The sequence below is a fragment of the Crocodylus porosus genome, unplaced genomic scaffold, assembly GCF_001723895.1.
Source record: "Crocodylus porosus isolate Cpor-Errol unplaced genomic scaffold, CroPor_comp1, whole genome shotgun sequence".
Taxonomy (NCBI): Eukaryota; Metazoa; Chordata; order Crocodylia; family Crocodylidae; genus Crocodylus; species Crocodylus porosus.
The window spans coordinates 13,179,193-13,194,990 of record NW_017728949.1 but is presented as its reverse complement, the minus strand read 5'-3'; positions in this window follow the sequence as shown (position 1 = coordinate 13,194,990).

The following is a 15,798-nucleotide window of genomic DNA, read 5'->3' as shown; positions in this document are numbered from 1 at the left end:
CCTTGATAATGTTCCTGGGGTCCTCAAGCTCCAGTGAGTTCTTCTGAACATTTGTCTTGGTTAGGGTGATGATCTATGTTTTGAGGGGCAGAAAATTCAATTTTTCATCAAATAATAGAACTTCTCAAATCAAAACATTTGTTCCACAACAATTTTAATTTAATAATGTATATTTTTATCCATAAAAATGACCGAGAATTTCTCCATTTTACTGGCATTAATCTCTGAGCCATTAAAGTAAAAAGACAAATCATGTTGGTATAAATCAGCTCTATTACATTCTGATTTATATTTATCTCGTAAAGGATAAAATTGGAAAAACGTTAGGAAATGGACCGGCTGATTTAACAGGCCTTTTCAATCTTCAGCTCCTCCCATTAAAATGCCTGGGATGTATTGATCCTTTGGTGAAAAGAACTTGCTCTGTTATCACTTGTTCATAATTCTCTGTTGATGAAACGCCAGCAGGATACCAGAAACAAAGATGACTTTGCAGTCGCACACCTCAAGCTTCCAAGTTAACTATTCACTTTCTATTCCAGGCCACTGGAATGTATGTGTGAGCTGTATATATGGTGCTCCCTCTCGATTTATGTGTATTTATATTATATCCACTTATTTTAGCACTAATAAGTGTGAACTCTTGATGTAGAAACAGAAAGAGGTGGATAAATGCTAGCATATTTCTAGAATGGATATGTATTCCTTGAACCTTGATTTCATAGTATCATAGTACTTCGGGTCGGAAGGGACCTAACAGATCATCAGTTTCGACAACCTTCCCCCACCCGGGCAGCAACGCGTTTATTAGCATCTTCTGTGGTCCACTGTGGTGGAAGAAGATCACATTTTAATACCTCTAAGTAGAATAGAATTCCTTCATTTCATTATTGAACCTGTGTTTCAGCCTCATCCACAAACCCAAGAATGGGAGGGAACATGTCTCCTTCAGCTGATCTTATGCTCTTATCTCTCTTTGAGCTAACATACCTATTAATTAGATTGAAATGAATGTGGCTTGAGTATTTCTTTTTCTAGAATTTGCAAGGAAGTGAGCCAGTAACCACAGAACCTACTAAATCAAATAAGTTTATCAGCATTATAGGATGAATTAGCTAAACCTTTGGGGGGAAGACATTGGCCCTGATTCTGCAAATGTGAATTTAAAGTAACTCAGTGGAACTAGTCTGGTTAAGTGGGTGAAATGGAGGGCAAAAAGTGATCCCTTGCCTGTCTCTGTATTTTATTGGTTGACACATATTACACCACATACTGCAGTTCATAGAAATGTAGATGTGCAAAGGTCTATGAAATCACGTTAAAAATGTTTGGAATACCTGATGTTCTATTTTTTGGGTCCATTTTTATGATACATCTTGGAAATACAAGTGAGAGGGTTGGAAAAGTTCAAGAAGCAGAACTGTGCCACGGAGGGATCTGTACAAGTTCATGTCTTATAACATCTTAGCACCTTATGGGTCTTACGGGGTTTCTGATGGCATTATACCCATTCTGGCTATTGTAGAGGAGACTAGAACAAAGGACTGTCAGTGCTATTGTTTATTATTATTGGGAAGGCAACCCTGAAGGAGCTAGCTCCCCTGCACGTAGGGGAAGGTCAGGATTTTTAGGGCTGGAGTAAATTAAAACTCCCATGTGAATGGTGAATTGCCAAAAACTTCTGGGCCCTGGGACCTAAATTCCACCATCGCCTCCTCCCCTTTCAGCCTGGGAATGCTTTACATTCAGGATGCACCAAAATTTAAACCTTTGTTGCAACAGTGAGCTCACTATGACCTGTGAGTTTGTGCTGCCTTTTAAACAGGCTCCAGTGCCCCTGTTAACCTAAGGAATTGGTAAAATAAACTCTAAACCTCTGTCTGTAAACCCATCCGAGTTTATTTGAAATACCATAGGAACGCTTGGGGAGTCTGACTCAGACTAGCAATTATTCAGTCAGGAAGAAAGGTCAAAAGGATCCCCAGTGACCTTAAATATGTCCCAGTTCATCTATAACCATGCTTCTGGGAGTCAGCCTGATTGATTCTCTCTGCTGTGTTCAGAAAAGAGAGAAAGCAGACTAAGTCAACTGTATTCGCAGCTAATCATTAGCTCCATTTTTCCATTTCTCTTCTCCTAGGTCAAACTGGATTTTATTTTAATCCAATGGGTTTTAAGGGCTGGATTAAGCAGTCACACTTGCTGTTGAGTTTTCTATTATTTTTAGAATAAAAAGGTAGCATACAATATCTTCTTCTGGGGGGCAGGAAAGATTAGGGTTAATTGATTTTAATGCTGTACATTGCTTCTCTAACCAACTTAGTTAAACAAAAGATATCTTTTGATACTGTAAAATATATGTTGAGTGACTCCGGGGGCAGGAAGGACCATATTTTCAGTGTATTGTGGGGATTCTGTTGTGTAAAATGCAGAGATTTCAGGGGAAGCCTTATACTGGGAAAATTTAAAGTACCCCCAAAGGGTGTTCATTCATGTAGAAGCACATTGTATTTGAAAGATATTATGAATGAGATTGGAGAACAATTTATTTGCTTGAGATGGAATGTGGATCTATTTAGCTATGGTGAACAGTGCAACATCAGTTGCCAATTGTAGAAACATGACAAGATGGGAGCAACTCTATTTATTTTCCCCATTTCTTTCCTTTCAGCCTAACTCCCTCCCTCCCTCTCTCTTTTCAGTTGTGGCTTTTTTAGATATTTAGCATTTTGCTACTTTAGTTAAGAGGAACTTACATTCTACATCTCTGGCACCTGAAACATTCCTCTGGCTATATTCTTTATAATCTCATAACAGGCTATGTAGATTAATAGACCTTTCTGCCTCAGACATTGTAAGTCTTTGTGGCTTATTTTATTGATTGAATCTATAGATTTTATATGTTGAAAGGCAAACAAAATAGTACTAGAATTGTTTTTATCTGTGCATAGTGCATTATGTAATAGTAATAGGTGGTCAACAGCCCCTCTAAGCACACTGGCTACTTTCAGGAACTCCTATTTAATTGTAAATGGCTTCATGAGGGGTCCAGAGAATTGTTGCTACTAGCAGGTATCAGCTGTAAGCACATATTGGTGACCTGGTCCTATGTTGGTCTTAAGTAGCTGTTGCCATTACAGGAAGGTACCCTCCAACATGTGGTGGGGGAATCATTGCTGGAAGGCAATTAACCTTACCAAGCTTGTTGAAAACAGGTATTGCAAATGTTTTGGAAACTAAAGTGTTGTATCCTCAGTTGGTGTCAATTGGCATAGTATTTTTGAGTACAGTGGAACTGCACTGGCTGAAAGCAAGTGAAACTATGACACTGCCAGTCTGATGGGGAAAGGAGTCCAGGGGACCAGATCGTAGTTTCATAGTTAGTAGGGTCGGAAGGGACCTAAACAGATCATCATGTCCTACCCCCTACCATGGCAGGAAAGACTACTGGGGTCAAACAACCCCAGCAAGGTGTACATCAAGCCTCCTCTTAATGATCCCCAGGGTAGGAGCCAGCACCACTTCTCTTGGAGGTTGGTTTCAGATCCTAGCCACCCTGACTGTGAAGTAGCATCTCCTGATAGCCAGCCTGAATATGGTGTCCGTCAGCTTATGGCCGTTGTTCCTTGTTACTCCCGGTAGCGCTCGGGGGAACAGGAACTCTCCCATTGCCTGCTAGTCTCACTTGGTCAGTTTATAGATGGTCACCAGATCTCCTCTCAGCCTCCTCTTGCCCTGCTCCCCCTGATCATGTGAGTGGCCCTCCTCTGGACCCTCTCCGTGTTGATCACATCCCTCCTGAAGTGCGGCGCCCAGAACTGGACGCAGTACTCCAACTGCGGCCTGACCAGTGTCGTATAGATGGGGAGGATCACTTCCTTGGACCTGCTCGTGATGCATTTGTGGATGCATGACAAGGTGCAGTTAGCCTTCCTGACTGTGTCCCCACATTGTTGGCCCATGTTCATCTTGGAGTCTATAATGACTCCAAGATCCTTTTCTGCCTCTGTGCTGGCAAGAAAGGAGTTCCCCAGCCTGTAGCTATGGTGCTGGTTCTTCCTCCCCAGGTGCATCACCTTGCACTTGTCAGTGTTGAAACCCATCCTATTCTCATCCGCCCACCCCTGTAACCTGTCCAGATCTGATTGTAGCTTGTTCCTCCCCTCTATCATGCCCACCTCCCCCAACATCTTAGTGTCATCTGCGAATCTGAACAAGGTGCTACTCACCCCCTTGTCCAAGTCGCTGATGAAGATGTTGAACAGTGCGGGCTCGAGGACCGAGCCCTGTGGAACCCCACTGCCCATGTCCCTCCAGGTTGGAAAAACCCATCAACCACCACTCTCTTGGTATGGCCCTCCAGCCAATTGGTGACCCATCTGACCGTGTAGGAATTGACACCACAGTCGCCTAATTTTTAATGAGAATGGTGTGAGAGACAGTATTGAAAGCTTTTCTAAAGTCCAGAAAGACTACGTCCACAGCGACACCTGCGTCCAAGGATTTAGTGACCTGATCATAAAAGGCCACCAGGTTGGTCTGACAGGACCTGCTTCTGATGAACCTATGTTGGTTCCCCTAAGCATACACTCCCCTGCTGGTCCCTCGCAGATGTGCTCCTGGATAATTTTCTCAAAGAGCTTCCCCAGGACTGAGGTAAGTCTAACAGGCCTATAGTTTCCTGGGTCCTCCCTTCTCCCTTTTTTGAAAATGAGGACCACATTGGCCCTCTTCCAGTCCTCTGGCACCTTGCCAGAGTGCCACGAGTGCTCATAAAGCTGTGCCAGGGGACCCGCAATGACCTCTGCTAATTCCCGCAGCACTCTGGGGTGGAGATCATCAGGACCTGCTGATTTGGACATGTCCAGTCCCACCAGAAGGTTCCTGACTAGGTCCACTCTGACCCTGGGCCTGGCTGCACCTCCCCTGGGACCATCAGGAATCATGCTGGAGAGGATGAACTGGTCCCTGCTCAGAAAAATGGAAGCAGAGAAGTTGTTAAATAAGTTAGTGTTGACGTCTGGTGAAACCACCAGATTTCCTAGTGTGTCTTGCAGAGGCCTACGTTACCCAGAACCTTCTTTTTACCCACTGTGTATTTAAAAAAGGACTTCTTATTGTCCTTAATCTGGGAAGCTAGCCCCAGTTCCATCTTTGCCTTATCCTTCGAAACAGCCCCTCTACAAACCTGGCAATGGCTGGCAATTGTTCTCCCTGGTGATGGCCCCTCCCTTCCATTGGGCGTATGCCTCCTTTTTAGCCTTGAGATGTTCCTAGATGCTTTTTGTTAGCCAAGGGGGCTTTTGAGAACTCTTGCTCCCTTTGACCCTTGTTGGGATTGCCACCCTTTGAGCTTGGATAATCGTCTCCTTAAGGAACGGGCACTCTTCTTGGACTCCCAACTCCCCTCCCCTCCGGGACCTCAGTCTCTCCCCAACTAATCTCCTTACCTCATTGAAATCCGCCCTCCTGAAGTCCAGGGTTACTGTCTTGCTGCAGGCCTTTGCTGCTCTGCGCTGGATGGTGAATTCCAGCAGGCGATGATCACCATCACCCAGGTGGTCGAGCACCCGCAGCGCCCTCACCAGGTTGTCGCCTGTGGCCAAGACCAGGTCTAACAAGGCATTTCCCCTGGTGGGGCTGTGCACCTCCTCGGTTGGATGGAGGTCCTGTAACATGGCTAGGAACCTACGTGAGCGGTCAGACCTGGCTGACTGCTCTTCCCAGCAGATGTCTGGATAGTTTATTCAGATGTAATAGTGACAGATGAGGAGGAAAAAGCTGAAGCAATGCCCTTTTCATTTTAGCCTTCACAGGCAAGGTCAGGTATACCAGGCAGCACAGTTTGGGGAGAAGATGAGCAGCCCTCAGTGGTGAAAGATCAGGTTAGGGATTATTTAGAAAAGTTGGACATGTACAAGTCCATGGGGCTGGATGCAGTGCATCTGAGGGTGCTACTGGAGTTGGCTGATGTGATTGCAGAGCTCCTAGCCAGTATCTTTGAAAACTCGTGGCAACTGGGGAGGTCTCAGACAATTGGAAAGGGGCAAATATAGTGCCCATCTTTAAGAAAGGGAAGGAGAATCCAGGGAACTACAGACTAGTCACTAGAAAAATCACGGAGCAGGTCCTCCAGGAATCAATTTCTAAGCACTTGGAGGAGAAGAAAGTGATCAGGAACAGTCAGCATTGATTCACCGAGGGCACGTCATGCCTGACCAACCTGATTGCCTTCTATGATGAGATAATTGGTTCTGTGGATTTGGGGAAAGCAGGGCAAGGTATATCAGGCCCACTGCTTTCCCTGCATCCACAGAGCCTTCTTTCATGGAAGGCAATCAGGTTGGCAGGTGGTATGAGGTGGAATGGCCCAGGGGTCAGTCCTGGGGCCAGTTTCATTCAGTATCTTCATTAACTATCTGGAAGATGGAATGGAGTGCACCCTAAGTGAGTTCATGGATGACACCAAGCTGGGGGGAGTAATAGATACCCTGGAGGGTAGGGCTAGGATTCAGAGTGACCTGGACCCATTGGAGGATTGGGGCAAAAGAAATCTCATGTGGTCCAACAAGCACAAGTGCAAAGTCCTGTACTTAGGACCAAAGAATCCCATGTACTGCTATAGGCTTGGGACCAACTGGCAGTGGCTAAGCAACAGCTCTGCAGAAATGGACCTGATGGTTTCAGTGGATAATAATCTGGACACGAGTCATCAGCCTGCCCTTGTTGCCAAGAAAGCTAACAGCATACTGGTCTGCATTAGTAGGAGCGGTGCCAGCAGATAGAGGGAAGTAATTATTCCCCTCTATTCTACACTGGTGAGGCCCATCTGGAGTACTGTACCCAGTTTTGGGCTCTCCACTACAGAAAGGATGTGGAGAAGTTGGAGAGAGTCCAGCAGAATGCAAGAAAAATGATTTGGGAGCTGAGGCACACGACTGATGAGGAGAGGCTGAGGGAACTGGGTTTATTTAGTTTGCGGAAAAGAAGACCGAGGGGGATTTGATAGCAGTCTTTAGCTACCTGACTGGTTTCAGTGGTGGCAGATGGCAGGACAAGGAGCAACAGTCTCTAGTTGCAGGAAGGAAAGTTTTTAGGTTACATATTAGGAAAAACGTACTAGGAAGGTGATAAGGCACTAGAATGTAGGGGTGTGCAAAATGGGCTGTATTCAATTCAGATTCAGGCCAAATCAGGGACAGTAATTCAATTAATTGATTCGGATCACTATCCTGATTCGATTCAGCCAAATCTGAATCTGAAGATTCAATGCCAATTTGGAGAATCAGCAATTTGGCTATAGACACAGTTTAAAAAGTTTTCTTTTTCTATGTATCTCAAGGTACCAGATACAGTTTGTGAACGCTGCAATGCTGGGGTGGATGGAGCGTCTCGCAGGAGCACGGGGGGTACCCCCCACATGCTTGGCGGTGAACCCAAAAGTGGACAGAAAGTATTTCGGGTCCACTTCTGTGTCCACCACTGAGCTCAGTGGAGGGCCCCTCTGCACCCCCAGCTGGGCAGTTGACTGCAGGGGACCCTGGGTGCCCCCTCAGACCCAGGAGGTATGGGGGGGGCCCCAGTGCACTCCCCATTGGACCCAGAAGTGGACTGGAAGTGCATCTGGTCCACTTCCACGTCTGCTGCCGAGCATGCTGGGAGGCTCCCCTGTGCTCCTGTGGGACGCTCCATGCACCCCAGCATCTCAGCATTCACGAGCCACACCTGGTACCTAGAGGTATGTAGAAAAAAAACATTTAAAGGTGTTTCTATGGCCGAATCGTTGGATCTTTCTGAATCTCTTCAAATTTGATTCAGAGAGATTAAAGGGTCTCCTGATTCAATTTGTGTTCGGAGATTCGGCCACCAAATCGGGCTGAATCTCCATTGAATTGAATCAGTGACTGAAGCTTCACACAGCCCTACTAGAACGGGTTACCCAGAGAGGTGGTGGAATCTCCGTCTTTGGCGGTTTTTAAGGCCTGGCTTGACAACCCTGTCTGGAATGGCCTAGTTGGGGATGGCCCTGTTTTGAGCAGGGGGTTGGACTAGATGACCTCCTTAGGTCCCTTCCAACCCTCATTTTCTATGATTCTGTCACCTGATATGTGGTGTAATAAACTGCTTACTGAACCATTTGTGACAACTGGCATACTGAACAGAAACATTATGGGATTTCTGAAGATGCTCCATACATATGGAGTAACTTCTTACCATTAGGCATACCACTACCAAGACAAGTCTGGGGAAAACAGAGTGGTTTGCAAATGGTTCTCCTCTGTGTTAGTATGTCTGAAAGTCACACAAATTATTTCATTTTGTGAACCATTTGCCTTAAAGGGACTTGACTTGCTGAGATTCAAGCTGACACTTCCTATCTGAATAGGGCTTACAAGAAATGCTTGAGTAGAGGCTGAAATTTGTTTTGCATTCCATTAGTATCTTTTTTTTTTTCCTTTTTACTTTCTTGATAGTCAATTTTGAAATGTTGTCCTAGACTGTCGCCTGATGTGTGTAAAGTTCAGGTGAATAAAGGAAGCGGGGATTTCCTTTGGGAATTATCTTGCAATACTTTAAATGTTTTGCAATTGGACTTCTGGCTGAAAAAGTTGCACAGTCCTGGTCATCACTGCAGAGCAATGCACAAATTGTCCCATTTACTGGTATAGTAAATTGGCTTTTTATTAATAATATTCCTGCTAATAATACCTGTGCCCATCCACAAACCAGGACTGGGGCTTCCTTGAGCTGGACACTCTATGAACACAAAAATAATATTTGGCCCTTGTCCCCAACTGCTTGTAGGCCAAGTTAATAATAAATATATAGTAGCAATATTGCTTCTCACTGTAGGCCTTTCAAGGTTCAGAGTATCTTCAGTTCTCAGTGACACTGAGTAATGTTGTAGGCCCAGCACTTTTGCAAGGGCATGCTGACTGACCCATGAGCAGTCCCTAAAGCATCATATGGCTCAGGCTATGATTGACTTTGCCTATACTGGGATTTTTCTTTCCTAAAAATCCCTAGTGTTGCCACCAGTAGTTCAGCCTTATAGTGGTAGTTCAGCCTTACATTTATATCATGTGGTGGTTTATGTTGCTCTGCCAATTCCCACATCCTGCAGATTGCTTTGAGCAGGTCTGTTGGTATGTTTCAAAACCTGCGTCCTGGCAGGTTCCATCTACCTTTTAAAATCTCTTGTCATTTTAAAAATTATATTTACTTTGAAAACACCCACTCCATGATCTACAAGGTCTCTAGCCAAAGAGAAATATATTTTCCTAAAAAACCTCAAAAGGATGCATCTGAGGTTTTTTTTTGTTTTTTTTTTTTAACTTTGGATTTTCCACTGACTCCATTGTCTTGCAATATCTAAAGCTGTTGTCTCATCCTTTTGTGTGTGTGGCTCTTGTGGTTCCTTTGAGGAATAATGCTGTACATTATACATCATCTTGGAAAGTCAGAAGGCTCTGGAAAGGAACTGTATTTGACCTACAGAAAAATAAAAGTTCTCTGTACAAATGACTTCTCTATGATTTTTTGGTTTTTTTGGTTTGTTTTCTCTCTCTCTCCTGGTGATCAGTTAATCTTTGTTTAAACCAAAATGAAAAAAGGCCTTAATTTTCTTTCTTTGCAGAATCATAGCAAGGAAACAGTATTTTATAAAAGGTGAAAAATGTTTTCCTCGTCAAAGAAAACAAGGCAACCTAAGTGATCTGCAGACCTCTATGGCAACTGAGGTCTTATGGTAATTAGAAATGTCTTACTAATTCAGTCAAAAGGTGCTGTCAGTGAGCTTAAACTTTTGTCCTAACTGCCAACCATAGTCAAGGAAATGACCTCTTTTTTGTTGGTTTAAGAAAACTGGTTGGTATTTAACAAGCTGCAACATTTAATGAACCAAGGTAGCAAAAAATTCATCTTGAAAATAAAACATTGGACAAATTACTTCCAGAAGCAGTTCCAGACAGTCGGAGGGAGGGGGGGTTGTTTGTTTTCTTTTGTAATAATCTTGTCAGGAGTCTAGTTGTTCTGTAAAAAATTCTTTACACAAAATGACATTGACAGGGTCAGGGCAGGGGATGGGGAGGGAGAATCTCAGCTCAGTCAAGGGAGAAATGGGAAGGAAACTGGTGTAGATTCCGCCCACAAATCTACTCTTGGGTATCAAGAAGTAGTCCAGAGTGTGCATAATTCATGTAATCCTTTACAGTTCACCATATGGTTTAGTGCAAATGGAACAATATGGAGCACAGAATATGGATTTTCTTATTGTAACAAAATATTGCTAGAGCATCATACCTATATGTGTCAGAATATATATGGATATTTGTGTTTATAATATCTAATGCCTTCATAAAGGACTTCAGGTTGCAATATCAAATGCTGAAAGCTTATGAGAAACCACAATTATGATACAAAATGTTGGTATAATCTTTAATTACAGCACTGTCATGCTGGACAGTGTATACTAAATTAGCAACTTCTTCAGTATTTTCGTTTATCTTCATGGTTCAATGTGTGGCCCCAGGGCTTACTGCCTGAACACTGTTGAAACCCTTCTCTGAAGAATGACTACTTTTTGATACTGCTCCTTAGTATGGTATTGAGTGCTTCACTCACATTATTGAAGGTGAGGGAGTAGTATTATTGCCATTATGCAGACTGGGAATTGAGGCATACAGATTAAGGTAAAGAATGCCCTCTTGGTTTTGGGTTTCTAAGTAAAAGACATTTTAGGAGCATTTTTCAGAGTATGTGGGTTATAGCACTCTATGTTGAAAGCAGCTCTGGTTGAATTCAGATGCAGTTGTGAACACTCAGAAGTTTTGCAAGTCAGGTCACTAGGTCCCAAGTTGAACTTAAAAAATATAAGGAACACGTAATTAGTTGGCACTATTGAACCATCTTCGGGTTTGGAATACATCGTTTGCTTAACATCACATAGGAACTTTTTAAGAGGCAGAAAAAAATCAGTTTACCCAGGGTAGAATTCAACTGCCTTAACCATCAGAGGCAAGGGTTTCTTAGGGCGATGTCTAACTTCATCCCAGTTACATAGTTGGTCCAATAAAAGATAAGCTTTTGAATGCAAGTTGTTCTGCATTCCAAGAATGTTTGCATTTTAAAGTTTGTCTAACTTCATCTTAATTGTGTAGCTGGTCTATTAAAAAAATCTTGCCTAAGAAATCCTTGCCTCGCACATAATTTCCGGACCATCACAGCTAGAACGTCTCTTACACTACCTTAACTACGAGACCAACTTTTTCTTTTCAGTGGCAGGCCACTTGATGTGAAGACTAGCCCCTTTCTCCGGAAGTAGAGCAATGAGCAGTAGAAACAGGTGAGCCAAGAGGTGTGAGAGGAGACTGATCTCTCTCTCTCTCTCTCTCTCTCTCTCTCTCTCTCTCATTTTGTGCATGAAGCTAGATGAGTACAACAGAATGAAGCACAGTCCTAATTCCTGGTACTGTTTGTGTACCTGATCTCTGCATCTCCTACCAGAGAGAAACTGATGGCTGGAGTCATTTTAAGCCCCTCCTGATACTGGCCTTAAACTCCTCAGCCACTACTTCACAGTTGTCTTTCAGTTTTCTCTCCACTCTTATCCTGAGTCTGGAGCTTCAAGGTCTGGACAGAATCTCCCAGTGGTTAACAGAGGGACAAAGTAAGGAGCCCCCTTTCTCATCAGTTTGTCACCATTAAGCCTAATATTCTAATGCTAGGATGTAGCGCTGTTGCAGTTGGCACTATGATCCTGGTTTGCCTCTCCCTCTGCATGTTGTCATCCTCCTGCAATGAGAATGGCTATCAGCTATCCTCTTGATGCCTGGCAGTCCCTATACTGCCTCGTTCAGTTTGTACTGGACCGCTCGGGGACTGGCTGAAACCCACGAGTATTTACACCCAGCATGACCTGTTAAAAAGGGTGGCAAAGGCTACCAGGAGGCAGCAGAATTCCAACTCATGGGCACGCCTACACAAGACGTTTACTATGCAGTAACTAATTAACTCTGCAGTAAGCATCTTGTGTCTACACATGCACCCCATTAGGCTGGAGTAAACTAATTAACTCCACAGAGGGCAGTGCTTGTTAGTACAAGTACTACCCTGCTGCAGAGTTTTGTTTTTGTTTTTAATTTGCAGCAATGTGCTGTAGACACTGACCCAGCTGGCTGAGGTGGAAGAGTGCTTCAGTGTGAGGGCTGCCTACTGGCTAGCCCTGTGCTCAAGTACCCTCATGCCCTAGCCAGCTTGTCCGGAGCACACTGAGTGGGAGGGAACAGCACTGGGTTGGCAAGCTGGCCCCCAGGACCCCCTTCTGGCTGGGGCTGCTCTGCCCTGCCTCAGCGTGCTGCAGTCCATGTTGTACATTCAAATGGCATGCCTGGGAGCAATAAACTCCAGAGCTTATTGCTTCACATTAATTGTGCATGTAGATGTACCTACTGTGACTGAACCCATTTTTAATATCTCAAACAATGGACCCTTTTTTTTTTTTTTTTTTTTGCCTTTTGAGTCAAGTAACCTCATCACAATAGCTGGTAGGGCTGTGAGAAGCATTGGTCACTGATTCAATTTGGCGGAGATTAGGCGGCCGAATCTCCGAATCCAAATCGAATCAAGAGACACTTTAATCTCTCTGAATCAAATCGGAATCCTCAGAATCAATTTGGAGAGATTTGATGATTTGGACATAGACACAGCTTTAAATGTTTTTTCTACATACCTGAAGGTACCAGGCGGCTCATGAACACTGAGATGGTGGGGCAGATGGAGCATCCCATGGGAGCTGGGGGCGGTTCCCAGTGTGTTCAGCACCAGAAGCACTTCCGGGTCCTCTGCAGAGCATGTGAGGGACCCTCCCCCCGACCCCTTGGCTTGGTGACTGGTGCCTCCTGGGTCTGGGGGGGCACCTAGGGTCTCCCCACAGCTGATGGCTGAGGCAGGGGGCACAGGGGGGTGGGTCCCCCATGCATTCAGCAGCAGACCCAGAAGTGGACCACAATTACTTCTGGTCCACTTCCAGGTCTGCTGCCAAGCATGCGGTGGGGGGGGGCGCACTCTTGTGGGATGCTCCATTTGCCCCACCATCTTCGCATTCACAGGCTGTGCCTGGTACCTTCAGGTATGTAGAAAAAACATTTAAAGCTGTGTCTATTTCCCAATCGCTGATTCTCCAAATCCACATCAAATCTTCAGATTTGGATTTGGCTGAATCGAATCAGGACAGTGATCTGAATCAACTAATCGAATCACTGTTCCCTAAACTGGGCTGAATCTGAATCCAGTACAGTTTGCTTTGCACACCCCTAATACCTGGAACTGGCCAGTTACTTCTCTCAAGGTTCTTTTCAGGAAAATCCTTGTTTAGATGGTGGTTTTCTCCCCACTGCCAGTTTCAAAGAGTGTAATTGTGCCTCTTATTTGTAGATTTCCCAGATGCTTCTGCAGGCGAATGCAAATCTGTTTTGAAAGGCTCATGAGCTGCTGTAAGGGTCTTCTGTTTTAGCTTACTTTTTAGATGTCAGTCTCCTCGATGTTTGACTTCATTCTGTTGGAAAGCTGGAAATGGGTCAGGATGACTGTTCTCCCTCCTATTTCATATTGAAGATATTTTGACACTACTAAAATCAAATCCACGGTTTACCTTGCCCTTCTGCCTAGGACTGGTGCTTTGTCATTGCTTTGAACCTTTTCTGGTGCAGTTCAGCTGCCCTTGTTGTTTGGAGGCATTTCTGTAGGGTTCAATTAATTTTTCAACCATCTCACCCATATAAACTGGTCTCATGTTCCACAAATGAACTCATCTCTATGGCTAGGGACAAATTATACATAAACTAGTATATGTGATCAGAAACCAATTCAAATCTGTAACACAACAGAAGTTCAGTGCACATAAACCACTTTCAAAATGGCTGAAACTGGTTTAAGATAAACCTGGATGGATTTAGTATCAGTTAACTGATTTAGGTTAAATAGGTTTATTGAACTTTTGTCCCAGATCCCATCTAGATTATAGTTAACTCACAGTCCCCCAACATCCCAGGATTCTTTGCACCTCCCTTGCAATGCCCCCACTCTTGTAGGGTGGGTGGGCTAGCCTTGGTCCAAGCTGTGTGCTACAGCTGAGCAGCAGGAATGAGTCCTTCTGGCAACTCCCAGATTCTGGCCTGACCCACTACAGGCATGTGGCTACATTTTCAGAATCAGAAGTGAAAGTCTGTTCACCTGCTTATCAGTTCAATTTATGCAGCTTAGACAAACCTGAGAAGACAAAAATCAATTCCGCCTTGGGCTTTTTGAGTGTCTGTACTTAACCTATAAGGGACTCTTTAATATCTCCAAAGTTACATGTGGATGTTTAAAACTGGCCAGCTTGGGTACTACTAGAAACATAATCACAACAGAATGGAGCTTAGGGTAGGCTGCACAACTGCCCTGAAAAGCTGGATGACTTCTGGCAGCATGCTCACACTGCAGTCTGTGCTTCTGGTAAAGTGGGAGAGGAACAGGATGTAGCAATAAGACACAAACAGCTATAAGGTAATGCAGACTGGCAGAAGGAAAATCTTGATCTCCCCTTCCTACAGATGGAGATCCAACAGAAAATGGCTTGCCCATAGTCACACCGGAAGTCTATGGCAGGACTCGGATGGATTCAAGTCTATCGGTGTACAGTGCTTTAACTCCAGGAGTTATATCCTGACTAGAATAGAAAGCCCTGATTTCAGCCAAGGGGATGCAAGTGAGGCAGATTTGCTGCACTCCTGTCCACACCCAATCCTGCTCCATAACACCCAAAGTGAGATGACAACTGGAATTGGCACCCAATAATGCTGAATGTAGAAGCATGAAATTCATAGCTGACCCTGGACCACTTGCGTATCTCTCTCAGAAACTGTCATGAAATCTTTTGATAGGGACTTGTAATTAGTCATCAATGCTTCTCTTCTATAAGGAAGAGGACCTAGCACCTTCATATAGTGGGCTCTTGAGGTAGCTGCTCTGGTCATGATTTCTAGGGAAAGTTGTTAGACTGGGCGTTGTGTAACAAGAATCAAACTGACTTAGCATCATGCTTTTCAGGAGTTTATCATCCTTGGGTGATTCCTGATTGGTTTTTCAACTTTAGTTTGGTGTGTTTGGAGAAGTGTCAACACAACTTACTCAAATGCTGCCTCAGTCCCATTTCTACCCCCTCAAACCAAGACAGCTGTAATAACTGGAAACCCTCCCTTGGACTGCCAGTGGCATGGAAAGAGCTTCATTAGTGCAGCAGGAGAGTCTTGTAGCATAGGCGTTAAAGTTATCACATGGCTTCATTTTGCTTGGGAGCAAGTGGAGGTGCTCTTACATCTCTGAGAGCATGCATGATGGAGTACAAACTGAGGTCAGGCAATTCAATCCATGCAAATTTACCTCTTTGTAAAGAGAAGGGAATGATAGACTGAGAAGACAGGAGGGCTGCAGAGAAACTTGGGCTGGGTCACCTGCTTGTGCTGTGTATGACCCAAACCCAGACACAAAGGCAGCAAAGCAACCTCGGTGCCACTCTACAGCTCTATCTCCTGCAAGCTGGGGGGCAGCAATGGAGAGTGCTGCCAGGTGGCTTTACCTCCTCCTTTCCAGGGTTGGTGAGGTGACAAGGGAGCAGGTGGGAGCAATATGCTTCTTAGAGGTGCACTCAGGAGCTCTGTAGATGCATTTGGACATGCCCTGGATTATTTTGGCCTTGGTTTTCCCATTAGTAAAAGAGAAAGCAAAAGGAGAGGAGAAAGTCATGAGTTTCTGTTG